The sequence below is a fragment of the Anopheles ziemanni genome, chromosome 2, assembly GCF_943734765.1.
Source record: "Anopheles ziemanni chromosome 2, idAnoZiCoDA_A2_x.2, whole genome shotgun sequence".
Classification (NCBI taxonomy): domain Eukaryota; kingdom Metazoa; phylum Arthropoda; class Insecta; order Diptera; family Culicidae; genus Anopheles; species Anopheles ziemanni.
The window spans coordinates 73,646,700-73,662,303 of record NC_080705.1 but is presented as its reverse complement, the minus strand read 5'-3'; the positions used below and the strand labels follow the sequence as shown (position 1 = coordinate 73,662,303).

Sequence of the window (15,604 nt, the reverse complement as noted above, 5' to 3'; positions counted from 1 at the left end):
ACAAATAAGCTTCTAGTGGGTAAACTTAAATTAGATGAATATTGTTTCAACTCAGCCACACGTTTGCTCATGGATTATTCATGGTTGTCACATTAATTGTCAACAATTGGCTGGTTTGTTACGCATTCCTTATTTTGTTTTCTTTTTGATAAAAACTACAGCATTCTATTGTATTTACTGGGTTATAGGTCACAATGTACATGCTGCCAACTTCTTTGAAACTCTGCACACGGCTATTTATAAATAATCTCTGAATGTGCATACATTGAGTTTAAAAATGTAGTATTGTAATGTTTCTTTTGATACCTAAAATGTGTGTTGGAAAACATTTGGTGAGAGATAGATTTTTATTTGATAGTTTTCCTAAATTAACTTCTCCTCAAAATTGTGTTTTTACGCACAAAATGTGAATGGTTCTTAGATGAAAGTCAACCAAATGGCACAGCACATGTGGATAGGATAGGAAAATGGTAGAAAAAAGGTTCTCGAGAACCTTGAACCTTGCAACCGTAGCTGCTCTGCAACAATTTACCCCCTCCGTTAGGAAAATGTGAATTTTATTCCCATCCTCAAACGCAGCCATTCTGTGTCTTCCTCTCCGATTATTTCCTCATCCTTTCTTCGCAAGCATGGAAAATCGATTCGCCAAGGAGCGAGAACCGTTTTCTCCGGAGGAAATGAAAACAGCTGAGACCCTCCCCCGAGACGGAGGATGGTGTAGGTGGCACACGCTTGCGATGAAGTCGAAAGTATCAATCGTCTTAACATAAGCACCCGCCTCGGGCATGCCCTCGAGCCGACGACTCCTTGCCGGGCGCGACCCGGGCCTTTGGTCTTTTGGTGCCTTGGGTGGCCCACCGAGAAGGTGGTGTTTTATCGATGAAAGCTCTTCAACGACGCCAAAGGTGGCCCGATGGCTGCCCGGTAAGGTGCAAAAAGGGCGCCCGGACTCACTCCTTAGGCCGCGGTACGACGACTCACCCGACTCACCCGACCTAGTTTACGATGGTTTGCGCTACCGATGCCGTGGTATTGTTGCCGTTGCCCTCTCGAACAGAACACGTTCCGGCTTTTTTTTTTCTCTCCGTTCCGTTTCGTTCGATCGCACCAAACCCCGGTTGTTTCTTTAAAGAATATCCCCTGAAACAATTCAATTCACATGCCGGGAAGCACCGGGGACGTGGTTTTGCAATTTTGTAAGCCCCCGCAGGAATACGGTGGTGGTGGGCGTGCGTTGTTGTGTAGAATTTTTGAATATTTTATCCCTAAACGATTCCGTCGATTTATGTAAACACCCGAAATGGCCCGAGGGCTCTCGGCGCATTCCCCACGGCGGGGTTTCGGTGTTGCCTCCCGAGCCGGGCTCGAGCCGGGAGCGAAGAATTCAATCTGTGATGCCGGACTGGCAGCTGCAGCGCAAAATTCAAGCTTGGTTAACGGTGAAAATTGATGGATGATTGGGCGAACCCAATGAAGTTGGAGCCCTGGAAGAGGCGAACGGATTTCCATTTCTTTTTTTTTTCTTCTTCGCTGGGATCGGTTTTTCATTCCCTCCATCCATCCATGCAGGGTTCGGTGAAGCTGATCACCTGCGGCTCATCAGTGTTGCTGATTGCCAATTTTTTATTTTACCATCATCAACACCCTTGAGGTACCGCTGGTATCGGTTTTGAGCTGTTTCGACGCCTATCCACCTCCCACCCCTCAGTAGGGCAGCCACTTTTCTGTCTGATGGTTTTCTATGCATGAATGGAAATATAATTCGATTTGCGCGCAAAGTAAGGAAAAGGATTTTTACTCCTTATCACCCTAGAGCCGAATTCTTCCGGAGGCCCATCGAAATTGCTCCTCGCGGGGGGACCGTGTCTGATGTTCGTAAATGGGCATCGATAGTGGGGAAAAATTATCCACTTTTCTAGCGAAAAGTTCCGGCTTAAATTTATTCCCAATTTTCGTAGCCGGTGGCGCGATGAGTTTTTCTCTCCCGATCGGGTCTGCGCATCTAAAGTCCTCCGGTGCGGGCGGTTCAGTGAACTCCCAGCAGGATACTAAAAGCGGAGGACGTGTGAGGTGGGGGGTTGTGCACACCGGGGGCCCAAAGCCAACCGACCGCGACAGGCACAGCGGTGCGGAATCGCTAATTTATTGCACACGGTTGCAATTCGGTTCCGTACATTATATCCTCATCGATTTCCGCGCCATAAACAATAGTGCGCCTCCCACCCGCGCTAAGGCCCGTTCCCGCGGGGTCGGAAACAGGGGAAAAACAAAAGTACACTCCAGTCCCGATCGCTTCGAGTAGGTTCAAACATCGACTCCCAGGTTTACCCAACGTTTGCTGGCGGAGGTACTTCGACTCGAGCGCGATGGCGTCGGTGTCTGTCATGGACTTCCAAGAGGCGGGGTGCATGCTTCCCCTATCCCTCATTCCCCAACATGCTCAGCTCTAGCTGTTACGGCAGGGCTTCCGAGGGGGGCTCCGTGAGCCCCCGAAAATTTCGCAATACGAGCAAACAGCCGAAACCGAAATGATTCCGAAGGCTGCCGCCGCCTAGCGCCTGGCGCGAGATACTGGAGGCGCACCGGGGGTAAGGATTTCGTGGATAATAAAACTCCCTAACGTGGCAACGCTCTGCGCCAGGGCGCGTTGCGTTGCGAGCCAAAAAGTACCGCACCCGGTAGCAAATGTTTTCCGCACTATTGGCAAAGCAGTCCCATTTGGCATATTCAGATATTGGAAAGCGCTCTTATGGGGGTTTTTCGGACTTTCGGTCGGGTTTTTTGGTGTTTTTACTTTCGTCTTTCATTCCGGGACTGACTTTTTCGGAACCCGCTGCGGTTCAATTCGTGGGGGAAGGGGGTAGGAAAAGGTAGTTGATGTTTGTGTTTGCGTGGGCGACTGTTTTGCAGCGGTTTTTCCCCTTTTTTCTCTTTTGGGCAAGGTTTGTCGTGTTCGACATAAATTGCATGCATGTTTATTGGGTTGGAGTGACACGGAGTGAAATCAAAAAATCGGGGGAAAATGGGCCCACCTAATATGACTCCAGGGTCATCGCCAGTAGATTTATGAGATCACCTACGCTGTACGAGATTGGTGGGGAAGCTTTCTAAGAGAGTTTTCAAACTGTTCTTGCCCAGTTTTTATTGGGCAACGGAGGAAATCTAAACGATTTCCTCAGCTTCAGACAGATTTTCGTCGTTCCTATCGAGAATGCGATTCCTGACGACGTGCAATGTTGGCTGGGACAGCTGGGAAAATGAGTATCATTCTGCATGGGCTGATAAGCCAGTTCGGCCACAAAGTAAACCACCTATTCTGTGGCCAACGGGAAGTGGATTATGTCAACTTATGTAAACGCTGTTGGCAATGTCCGGTTCGCGAGGACATCCCATCAAGAGTTCAAGGCGTGCACGTAGATCGTGTGGTTTGCCGTTGAAATGCACAATACGTGCCGCCCGCTTCAGCAGCGATTAGTCTGACGAACACCTCTCGTCTACACCCTCCCCCAACCGCAAAGGTCCTATAATCTTCTTGCACCACCAAGTTCAGCAAAGTTTGAATGTCCTTTACGCGGTCGCTTCGCCTGATGACCGCTCGTGGTGTTGCCCCTGATAGGCAACTCTTCTGACGTTTTGCGCGCTGTTTGAGTATTTGCGAGTCTTGTCGGGGGACGCAAACAGCACCGCTTATGCCTGCCTCGCTGGCTTCCAACCACTCGCAGTACCCGGGAGCGATATATTGATTACTTAATCAATCGCTCGCCGACGCTAATGGCCATTTCGGAACGGTCGCTTTCCTGTTGCCAAAATGGCCAAACGTGCCGTTCGGAGCATATCGATTGTGCATACCGCGCGAAATGTGCAGGCCAGGCCCGAGAAAGAATCTCGCGAAACTGCAACGCTCGGTGTTGCGCGAACGGTTTTAATGGCTGGGCACGAATTTTACGTACGGCCGGCAGCAAATTTGTGTACGTTGCGTAAATCGCGCGATGCCTTCGGGTGGAAAATGTGCTGATATGAATTTGCCGTTTCCCCATTTCGTTTGTCTGCCACCGAGGATGGTCCTGTTTTTACTCCTCCATTTCAGCTTCTTCGACGCTGCACATTGCATCCAGTTTCGTACCTGCACCGGGAGGAGTAAATGCAATTATGAGTTGACCCGGACACGCTGATCGACGGTTGGTGGCGATAATTCGCCTTCGAATATAAATCGTGCCCGCTGCATTTGGATGTGTTGAGCCTAGTTTTAGTCGTTTTGTCACGCAGCTTTCGCGTACGAACTATTTAATCTCGTAGCGGTTGCAAATACACTTTGATCAGTTTTGTTTACTTAGCTGAGACTTCCCGTCTTCAGGTTATTCAATTGAAAGTTCTTCGTTTTCCATGTCTGGCAGGGTTGGATTTAGAATGAGGGTAAGAGGTAGATCTAGAGTTGTGAAAATCTGATTCAGATTCATGAATCTGAATGAATCTCTGCCTTATAAGGGATTCATGAGTCTTTCGTCTAGAGATTCATGAATCCCAAAGACACACCAACTGATGAAAAGTCAACAGCCAAAAATGGGTTGAGGGACCTCTTTTATTTCCACGTCCATGAAAGAATCGGGGAGATTCATAACATTATCCATGAAAGATTCATGAAGATTCATTAAGGTTTCGAAAGATTAATTAAACTTAGAAGATTCGAATCCGCATTCGAATCCATCTGAATGAATCTCGCCAAAAGATTCATTAAGCACAACACTAGGTGGGACTCATCATTATCATCATCATGAGTTTCTCGGAGTAAACGGTATCTCCCTAGTATGACTGGCTTTTACAATAAAAAATGAAGATATAGGGTTAACTTTGCTGAGAGGTTTGGTACAGATTTAAGAATCCAAAGACATAAAAGCTTTTCATATTTTTCTTAAAGTTTACCAATGCCAGTCATTACCGACAAATTTTCACTGTCTAGATCTCATCGGTTCTAGCGAACATTTTATGTAGCTAAGATTTATTTCCCATCAAGTATGAAAAAGTATAAGAATACACGTTAATGGCTCCTATTATGCCTAAACCATCTTCTGACGATTAATCCAATAATCTTTCATTCAAAGTGTTGTGCTTCTAAAATACATCATCAGAAGATAACAGGCTTGATTTCTTTGAATTTTATTCATCTGTGAGTTTTTGTGATGTAAGCATCATCCGTAAGCATCGAGCGTGAAGTGTAAACATCCCTGTTTCGCTTCTTTTCCGTTCGGTACTCAATTATCTACATTGTTTCAGTGCTAAGCGGTCTCTTTAAAGGGTGAAAGATTTGGTCTAATCTTCTCCGTTGGATTCGGTTACTTTCCCTAGCGCTTCTTCGTGCAGCATCAAGGAATCGCTTGCACGAAAAATAGGCTCCTTTCTTCAATGGCGACCATCCAAAACGCGTCGTTTATCATGTCGTGCTGCCCGTGCTTAGACCATCCTAATGCTCACCGATCCGGGATTAGTCGGTCCGTGAAGTCGGCACCCAGTGTGACAACCATCTTCCGACGAATCATCGACAAGTTTTGGTTCCACCACTTAATCCAGACTGTTTGTGGTTTAATGTGTAATTAATGGATCACATCGAACGGGATCGGCGAAACTTAATTTGCAAGTTTAGCCCAGGCACCGGGAGAAGGGCGTCAACTACCAGTGCGGTGCCTTGAGATTTCCTCATCAAAGACTCGCCATCCGCTTTGCCGGCCAACGGTGCGCATTGGCCCCAGACCGTCCGAGGAGGTTGCCGGAGTGCTCGATCATCCATCGGTGAGTCCCGGCCCCATTTTGCACCGCTTAAAGATGGCTCCCCAAATAGTGGCCACTGCACCGGACCCCGGACAGGATTGCCGGATAATTACGCTCAGGGAGGTTAATTAACCTAAATTAATTATGTCGACGGCTGGACGGACGCTCTTTGTCCCGTGCACTTTGTGTCATTAATTTTCCGGCCTGCGGAATCTCTGGTTTCTATGGTCGCACTCCAATTCGGGCGCCGGGTGATCACTGTCAGCTAGGCCAACGAGCAATAAATCCTTGCTGAAAGGATTCTTCTGCTGCCCCCGGGCATGATGAAGGTCCCCGGGTACGCAACGCTTGATTAATTTCGATTTGTTTCGATGATGCTTTTAATTTTTCGGGGCAGCCTTAAAACATGAAGGCCGACACTTTCAACCAAAGGATAATATTTGGGGCTAAGATTAAAGAGAATTTCTGGTATGACAAGTGAGTGTAAAATTGACAAATACTAAATTTAAAATGGTTTAGTAGATCTGTGGGGCGTTTATTTGACGTTTTGGAAAAAAGAAAATACCTTTTTATTTCGTTTCAAACGATTTGTCTAACACCTCGTCGTAATCACTCCAACTGGTTTGAAAGCGTTAGAGAGGGTTTAAAATGTTCTACATTACAGGTATCATCTCATTAGTTGCATTCCAGGTTTATTGCCACCGTGTCGCAACTCCTTTTTCTTCTATGAAAAGATTTGCGCCCTTGTTTCGATGCAATAAAAATGTAGAATAGGTAGCCGTTTCAAATGACTCTACTGTTATTTTCATTAAATTCACAAGGCAAGGGGTAGCGCATACTTACACTCTCAACCTGAGGGAATTAAAGAATTAAAACCTACTTCCTAGTTTTGGTACGAGCCATGGCACTTTGTTGGAGGAAAAAAAGGACATGGAATTTGAAATAAACCATAGACATTAGCAAGTAATCTCCTTGCTTGGGATTGAAGGGGTAGGAAGAAAAGAGTCAATGTGTGTGTGTGCGCCGCTGGTGGAGAGAGAGGTTGTTTATGGCAGGTGAAAATTGCACAGGAAGGAAGCATACCGAAGGAATCATCGGTGGCGTATGTCACACTTCGGCAAACGATGGAAACGTGACGAAATGTAATTAGCATTGAGCGATGCAGCAGCGTCCTACCTGACACCTTTCTACCTGGCGTTGGGTGGTGAGGAGAGAAGAAGGAAGTCTGAAGGTATGGCTCGTTTTCTCATCCTCACCGCCCCCACCCCCCCTCACCATACCGTACGACTTTTCATTAGTCTGGCTCGCCGAAATGGAGCTTGATGGAGTTGGTTGACTGGCTTTTTTCAATTATTAAAAGTCTCCCCACACGGGCTGCACTTACCCTTTGGGAGGGTGGCTTGGGTTTTTCCTCGCACCCACCGAGAGTCCTGGGTGGGGGACTTCGGAGGAAAACGTGTAAAAATTGAGCCTTTGCCTTTGCCGGTTGACGGTGCGCCGTTGACGTTGTCTTAAAACCTCGTTGACAAACATGAAAGACGACGTGTACTTTTCATCAACGCTCGTTTGGATTCCGCCCGGGATGCATTTCATCATGTGAGTATGTGCATGTGTGTGTGTGTGTGTTGTTTGGCAAGTGAATGGCGTAAAATGCACCCTTGGAGGCCGCCGGGGCGAAGGAACGTAGCTCGTCGGTGGCGCTGACGTGTTTGGTGGAGCATTCTCGCAGGCGAAAGCTTTGAAGACTATGCGACGACCTTTTTCCCGGGCCGATGGCAAGATTCCTGCTGGCATGCAAAACCATTATGCTCGGGCACGTTAGTCTAGTCCCGGCGGTGGCTGTGCTGTGATCAAATCTTTTGCGAGTGACGAAGATTTTCCTTTTATTTTTTTCTAATTTACACCATCTGCCTCGCATTCGTCGTAGTCTTTATTGTAGAACCCGACGAGGAAGGCGCACCAATACGCGTGTGTGTGTGTGTGTATGTTTTCCCTCTTCATCCCATTTTACAGGACCATGTAGCCTTGGATGGGTTTGGCGTTAAAATGTCAATGGAAGGAAAAAAAAAGGACACATACATACACCGATCCCATAGAGAAGCCATCATCGGAATGAGGTGGTAAATTATGACCGTCGGGAAAATGTGACGCTCGCACGGACCGATGCACTTGCGAACACGTTATTCCTACGGGGAGGGACTACGGGAGTGGAAATATGAGAAAGCAGTTAACCCCTTTACCTGCCACCACTCCGGTCCTCTCCACCGAAACCCCTCCACGATGTAACAGAGCGAATGGAAGGGCGTAAATGAATGTCTAATGACAGCGAGCAAATGTTTGTCTGTTTGGCTAGCGCTGTAAGGACGGACGGACGGAGTGTAAAGGATTAGGAGGATCGGAGGTCGGGCCGGAGGGGGCCAAAGGATGCGCACGATGAATTGAACCCTGAGCCAGTGAGTTCTGACGCCCGTGGCTGACGTGGAGCCCGAGAACGACCGAAAATGCCATCAGCGTGCACGGGAATGATTTGTTGGTGGCAACTGCAAGGGCTCTGCTTTTGTGCCAAGTGACTTTTGCCTGCTCAAAAGATGCCGGAGATGGATCACACCGGATGGGCGGTTAGGGGAAGATGAACGCTAGTTGAAGGTTTGATGCAAGCCACACATAAAACACGCAACCTCTGTCGGTTGATCCTTGGAATGGAAGCTTGAGAAAGGTTTTTAATTTTCTTAAAAAAATGGGACAAGTTGTCAAGTGATCCATAAACTAAGTGTGGCATAGTTGACGAGGTAGAGAAAAATGCTGAGTTGATTATAAGATGGCAACAACCAACGGAAAATATATTCATGTAAGCAATCTATCAAATCAAAAAGAGCAAATCATCATGAAACAGGCTAGATATGCTAAGCGTACAACTAATTTGTGGAGGTCTTGCACATCGTATGACTTGACTGTACACGCTTGCGTTTACCGGTTGAGATAAATTGCAGATGGAAAAAGGCGAACGTACAAAAAAAAAAAAGAAATCAACAAACCGCCGCGTACAAAACACATTCATTCATTGAGATTTATGTCGGACACGCGTGTCTGGCGGGAAACATGCGGTTTTTCGGTCGCCGTTTCGTTTCGCCTTCTTCCGATGGCCAATTGCAAGCACTTTCTGCGCGTGCCCACGCTCGCAGCATGTTTCCCGCTCCCTTCCCCGCCCATCCCGCTTCCGGTGGGATGGTTCGTACGTTAACGAGCAATAAAGAATGGCAAAAAATTAAAAAGAAAGAAACCCCAACGAAGCATTCGCCAAGTTCGGCCCGGGTCCAAGGATAACGTGACCCGCCAGGGCTCGAGTGCGACAAATGCCATCATAATTGCGGAAGCAAAAGGATGCCCCGGGTGGGTGGGTAGCAACCGGCGGCAACGTTATCGCACTTAGCGTCCACAGCTCCACCTTTTGGTGGCTGGAAGGACACTGTCCCTCCACTCGCTGTGTGACATAAACGTGGATTATTATGTAGTGAGATAATGAGGGAAGAATAGATATTTCATGTTCCATAAGTGATACACGTTCTTACACTTGACCGTGGCGTACGAGATGGGGAAAGCCAAACATGAAGTTCGAATAGTTTATTTTTCCTAACGTGAGCTCAGTCTTTTTTGAGATTCATATGAGGTTGACTCGATTAAGTGTTTGTTGCAACATTACATTCATAATTCGAAGCGTGCTTGGAATTGCAGTAGATTTTATATTTGTGTTGCAAGTTTCTTCAACCTAGCTAGTAGTTATTTAAAATCAAAGATCTTGTTTTCCTTTGGACCAGCCAGTTATCTAATAATGAATGTTTCAAGATATGTCTTGAGTAAATTGAAGTACTTCGTTGTTTATTACCACATAACGTAGTTTAATTCCTTTCTAATATTAATCTTTCCAGTATACATGTGAGTTGGGAATAATCAAGTAGACATTGAAATATTATAGAGGAGGATATAAAAAGGAGTGATGAACAGCAGCAGTTGAGTTGAATTCAGGGAGTGAAAGAATTTGGTTGTATATTATAGGAAGTATCTAGAGAAGAACCAATATATAGAAAACCTTACATACATGTGCTACCAAAATTGATAAACATTGGCGTGTTTTTGTAATCTGATCTTCTGTGGCTTCAAAATTTTACCTAGATTGATTGAGGCTCTATTCTTTGACCTTTGATTTCATTAATAATCCTTGGAATAGACTTAGAAAACATTCTATCGCAAGTCGTTATCTTTTGGCACTCATTTAGACTTTAAGGCGTTGCATACCATCGACTTTTCGCGGATATCAATTAAAAGAAATGCTTCCCACCCTGTTTCGGACAGCCCTCCTCATCGTACATATTTTATACCATCCGCTCCACCTCACCACCAGCTCCGCGGATCCGCTAGCTAAAGTTCATTTCCCTTCGAGGTAATTACTTTCTCCGTTGGACGTAATCAGGCGTGTTCGTCGTTTGCGTTTTACGTCCGCTTTTCCACCTTCAGCGGGGAAAAACGCCCGCCGGCGAGGAATATCGGTTTTATGGTGTCGCTTTTCGCTAGATAATACAAATGGAATTGAAATTCTATGCACCCGGGCAGGAAGGATTTGAGGGAAAGCCAAGACCACATGGCTGTGACGGGCTCGGTTTGACGGTGGCCACTCCTCGGAGCGCGCGAGCAACGACTTTTGTTTTTATCTTTTTGCCCACCACCTCGGAGTTTGTTTTACTTCGGTGTAAAAATAAGAATCTTATCGCTTAGCTTCTGTCTTTACTTTCTCTCTTTCTCTCTCTCTCTTTGCCCGGGTGCTCGATAACGGGGCCCCTTTAAGGGGTGTGTTTTTGTTTTGTTCCGCACGCCGGTAGCCGATTGGAAATGGTCGTATCGTAAATTGTGCACTACCGTGCGGCGCTCGTTGAACCGAATGACACCCTTGCAACGTACCGACTTAATGGGCTCGAAGCGTGAAACAATTCGAAGCATTTTATGGTCATTCGATATCTTCTGCGGCTGCCACCAGCAAGCCAAGCCTTGCGAGCCACTATCGTTTCTTATGCTCGACACCCCCCCGAAGGAAGCCATGAAATGGGTGCTTTTAAATTCTTTTCCACTTTACCGACATTTCATACGTTTTGCGATCTTTTTGCTGACTCTTTTGGCAAATGAGTCGTTTGTTGTTTATAATATTTTTGACTGCCTTTTTCTCATTTTGAGCTCAAGGAAACAGTTTAAAACTCTTTTCCACTTTACCAACATTTCATACGTTTTGCGATCTTTTTCCAGACTCTTTTGGCAAATGAGTCGTTTGTTGTTTATAAATTATTTTTTTGACTCTCTTTTTCTTATTTTGGAACTCAAGGAAACAGTTTAAAACTCTTTTTCATACGTTTTGCGATCTTTTTGCTGACTCTTTTGGCAAATGATTCGTTTGTTGTTTATAATATTTTTGGCTCCCTTTTTCTTATTTTGGTACTCAAGGAAACAGTTTAAAATTCTTTTCCACTTTACCGACATTTCATACGTTCTGCGATCTTTTTCAGACTCTTTTGGCAAATGAGTTTGTTGTTTATAATATTTTTGATTCTTTTTTTTAATTTTGGAACTCAAGGAAACAGTTTAAAATTCTTTTCCACTTTACCGACATTTCATACGTTTTGCGATCTTTTTCCTGACTCTTTTGGCAAATGCGACTCATTTGTTGTTTATAATATTTTTGACTCCCTTTTCTCATTTTGGAACTCAAGAAAACAGTTTAAGTTTGTCGTTTTGACGAGTAAACTGTAGAATATAGCAACAATCTAATCGCTTAAGAAGAACCCCTTTCTTCCACTCCATTTAATTTTAAATGAATTGATAGAAATCATTCCAAACAATGGTAAACATTCTATGACGAGCAATTTATATCATCTCCTTCTATTATTGTTGTAGATTTTTTGCATTCTTTTGTTGGAGAAATAATGCCTAAATGTATCAAAGAATAACTGCCTTTGGATTAATTAATCATCATTTCTTCAAATAGAGATGAAAAGAGCTTTAATGTATGTAATCGGATGAATTAAATTTGAAAAAGAAAACTGAATTACATTCCAGAATTAACTCACTTGCAGATAATGGCCCGAGCAACATGGAAATGAACAAATGTTTACCACGCCAACGCAGAAGTCCACCTACAAAGTGTTTGATAAACATTTGTTCTTCCCGAATGAGTCCATTATCCTATTTCTTCCAGTCTTTTATCCTCACCTGGGAAACTTCGCCTTGTGCAAACAGGCAGTAGGTTAACTTCTTCCTTTTAAAAATAGACTTACAGTCTGCTGAATGAACTTCATTCAAACCGGACCCGTTGCCTTGGTGAGCGGGTGTTTTCCGTGCCGGTATGTGCGTATCTGCGCTACCTCCCCATCGGTTAAAGTGTCGCCGGATGTGATAACTAAATTCGACACAGTACATTTACATCGATTATTTCCTCGTCGTTCGTTCGTCCTCGGTCAAACACGCACCGGGCTACCGATACCCGGCCGTCGTCAACTCATCTCGTGTAGACCTGTAATCTTCGGCACGGCAACAGCAACATCATCACCGTCATCCACACGCAGGACACGTGCGGCAGCAACATCTCCTCTGCGGAGAGGGTGAAGAGGTGGTCGTGCTTTAGGTGAAGATTTATTTCACCGCTTTCATCTCGGTTGGCAGGACACGCCGGACGGTGGTTGCTCTTGCGGTAGGTGGTGGTCCCTTCCATTCGCCCCCTGGCCCCTCTCATCTCCATCGATACGGAAAACCGGATCAAATTGTTAGAGTTTAGGGCCTTTTTCCGGCCCGGTTGGTTAGCATTGAGGGAGGGAAGGAAGGAGTGGAGGATGGGTGCGTTGGCACCATCATCGTACATCGTAATGATTCCGGACGGTAAAACTTCGGTGTGAAAATCACCATCATGCAGTTGCCGGGCATCACTCAATTTCAATCAAAGGGGGATGGTCGCGGCCAACGGAAGTCGAGGGGCGGCCGAGGAAGGAGAGGGCTGGATGTTTTACTCTCTCTCTGCGGTAACCCAAAACCAAACGGGATGGTTATTTGCGTGATTCGACGGTTTTGTAGTAGCATCTTTCTTTTCTCTTGTTTGGGTGTTGTATCTACACTTCTCCCTTCGCTGTGGGAAAATTAACTTCAACAATCCAGCTGCTGCTGCTGTGGGGGTTGGAAAATTCGAAAATTGACTTCTCACTGCCAGCGCCCACCTATTGTTGTACAATTTCCTGCCCGTGGCCCTGGTACGGGTGGGTTTTCCGTTGGCATTCGAGCACGTTCCGATAATGGATTTCCTCGCCTTGCTGGTTGGTTGGTGCGAAAGGGAAGGAAAGGCATGGGAGAGGTGTACGTTTCCCCTCGAAATGGGTCTAAGAAAAATATTAGTGTAGTACCGAACGCACTAAACGTTTCGACGGAGATGGTGGTGGTGGTGGTGGGCACGAATGGCCGTTTTACGCCAAAACGATGAACTCCGGCGAAAGACGAGCGCTCGATTCACTTCCGGGAAACTGGGTTACTCATAGACTCTACTTTATTCCTCACAAATTTGTTGAACCCCCCGGGTTGCACGTTGCGTCCGTCATGTCCTTGGCGGCATGCCGCTGACGTGGCGAAATGTTGCGAAGATAAATCTCTACCGAGCGCGTCGTGAAAATGATCGTTAATAACTTATCGATGGCGTGGTGAAGCGTCTCTCTTACTATCGGTCCGCTTAAAGGTAGCAGTTGCCAATACATACTCACTGATTCAATGAAACAGATGGCCTCTCGGTGGTTAAGTTCTGGTAGAGCGCCGTTGGGATACCGTTCTGCCGTAAGGATTACCGAATATTTGGTGAACCAGCGACGGAGGACATCTCCATCCAACAGGCGTCTTCTTCGTGCGCTCGGTGATGGAAAGCGATATAATTTATGGTACATCCATAAAAAAGCACTTCCCAAGATTTGGCCAGCGCTCCTTCGCGTCGCGTCGTTCCTGCTGCGGCCATAAAAACCGACCCCTCGCCTGCAGACGGTTGCCTCTTGCCCTTCCGGGCCTCATGAACCCCACGTTGATGAACCGGCATTTGTCCTTTGTGCTTCGTCGAGGGGGCCACGTCTTAAAGTGCAGCAATCATGAGGCAAACAAGTGCCGGGGCCATCATTACCACCACAACCGTGACCATCGGCTGGCGGTGGCCGGGTCGGGACCCGCTTTCCGGCGCCTGCCCGAGACGGCAGGTCACATTATCAACCAGCTTGAAATGATATATTAATCATTTGTTCCGCCACAGTGGCATCATCACCGTTTGAGACGGAACGGTCCTGCCCGACGTCCCGCTGTCAGCACGACAAAGGATAACGGCTATCAGCATGCGAGAATCGAACATGCGAGGGTTGAACAGCGACGCACGTGCGTACCGCAGCACAACGCGCGATCCCGACGACGGATGCGGAAACAATTGACCACGGCGGGTGGGGGAGGGTGTCGAGTAGGCAACGCGCTGCTTAGGACGGTTTCGGACGGGTCGTTACAAGCAGATCGGGAGGAAGCTGCATTTAATGGGGCTGACTGGAATCATTTTCCAGTCCACTGTTTTTGTCATGTGTCGTGCGTGCGAACTTCTGCGGACCAGGTCAGCCGGAATGGCAGATGAGTGATGGCACGATTGAGTTTGACTCGTCCGAGGTTTGCACCGCATGCAACGTGGGGTGGGTGTTGAGTTGTTTATGTTTTATGATGCGGTGTGCCATGTGTGTGTGTGTGCGTCATGTTGGTCAACCTGGTGATGGCGCGTTTTAGAGTTTAGTTGAACGTTCAATTTATTCGAGAGGATTGAATTATTTCGAAGTGTTTTCGATATTGGATTTAACTCACAGTTTTTATCTAAATTTCTACTTTTTTATTCTTAACAGTTGTTGATATAATGTTTGTGACATTCGAACTATAACAAGCTAGAAAAAAAAAATAGAGTTGTGTAAATCTGATTGAGATTCATGAATCTGAATGAATCTCTGCCTTATAAGGGATTCATGAATCTTTCGTCGAGAGATTCGTGAATCCCACAGACACACCAAATGAAAGGCACCAGCGAAACATGTTTTTTTTTTGTTGCATTATTCAAACATCGGGGAGATTCTTGATTCAGATCCATGAAAGATTCATGAAAATTCATAAAGGTTTCGAAAGATTAATTAAGTTTTGAAGATTCAAATCCGCAAAGATTTATGAATTCATCTGAATGAATCTTAGTTGAAAGATTCATATGAATTAATCTCGCCAAAAGATTCATTAAGCACAACACTGAAAAAATCCCTCCAAATAATTTAACAATTTTATTAGTTCAAAATGAATCGAATAGAGTTAAAATCATCGAACGTAGAACTGCATTTTCAAAGCGTTGTGTAGGGGAGTAAGGGGTCTTCAGGCTCTCAATTTGAACTTCCGATTAGTAAATTTGGTTTACAATTGGATTTACTATCTGCATACTGTCATATTTTTGAGATGTGAAACAAAATTCCTTATGGAAGATTTCTTTTTAGATGCTACTTTGTAGTTTTAAGTCAATGAGTTAAATTACAGGGCTGGTCAATTTTGTTTGAAATGCGTATATTTTGTTTGAATCGTTCAAGGTTTACTATATTGGTATATTCTAGCCGAAAGATAATGTGTTGTCAGGGTAGCAAAGTCTAAATTGATGAAAACAGATCAGATCTAATATACCTAAATCTAGCTAAAAATAAATTGAGTTCTACTCCGCTCGCAAGGATCCTTACTCACATTCCAGCTGGAGTCGATCGACGTACGTAAACATTCCTCAAAC

At 45.6% G+C, this 15,604-nt stretch overlaps 1 protein-coding gene across 3 annotated transcripts in view; it reads left to right on the top strand.

The window, feature by feature from the left end:
* LOC131293161 (RNA-binding protein Musashi homolog Rbp6) overlaps positions 1 to 15,604 on the top strand; it is a 527,017-nt gene that overhangs the window by 79,724 nt on the left and 431,689 nt on the right. The window lies entirely within an intron of this gene.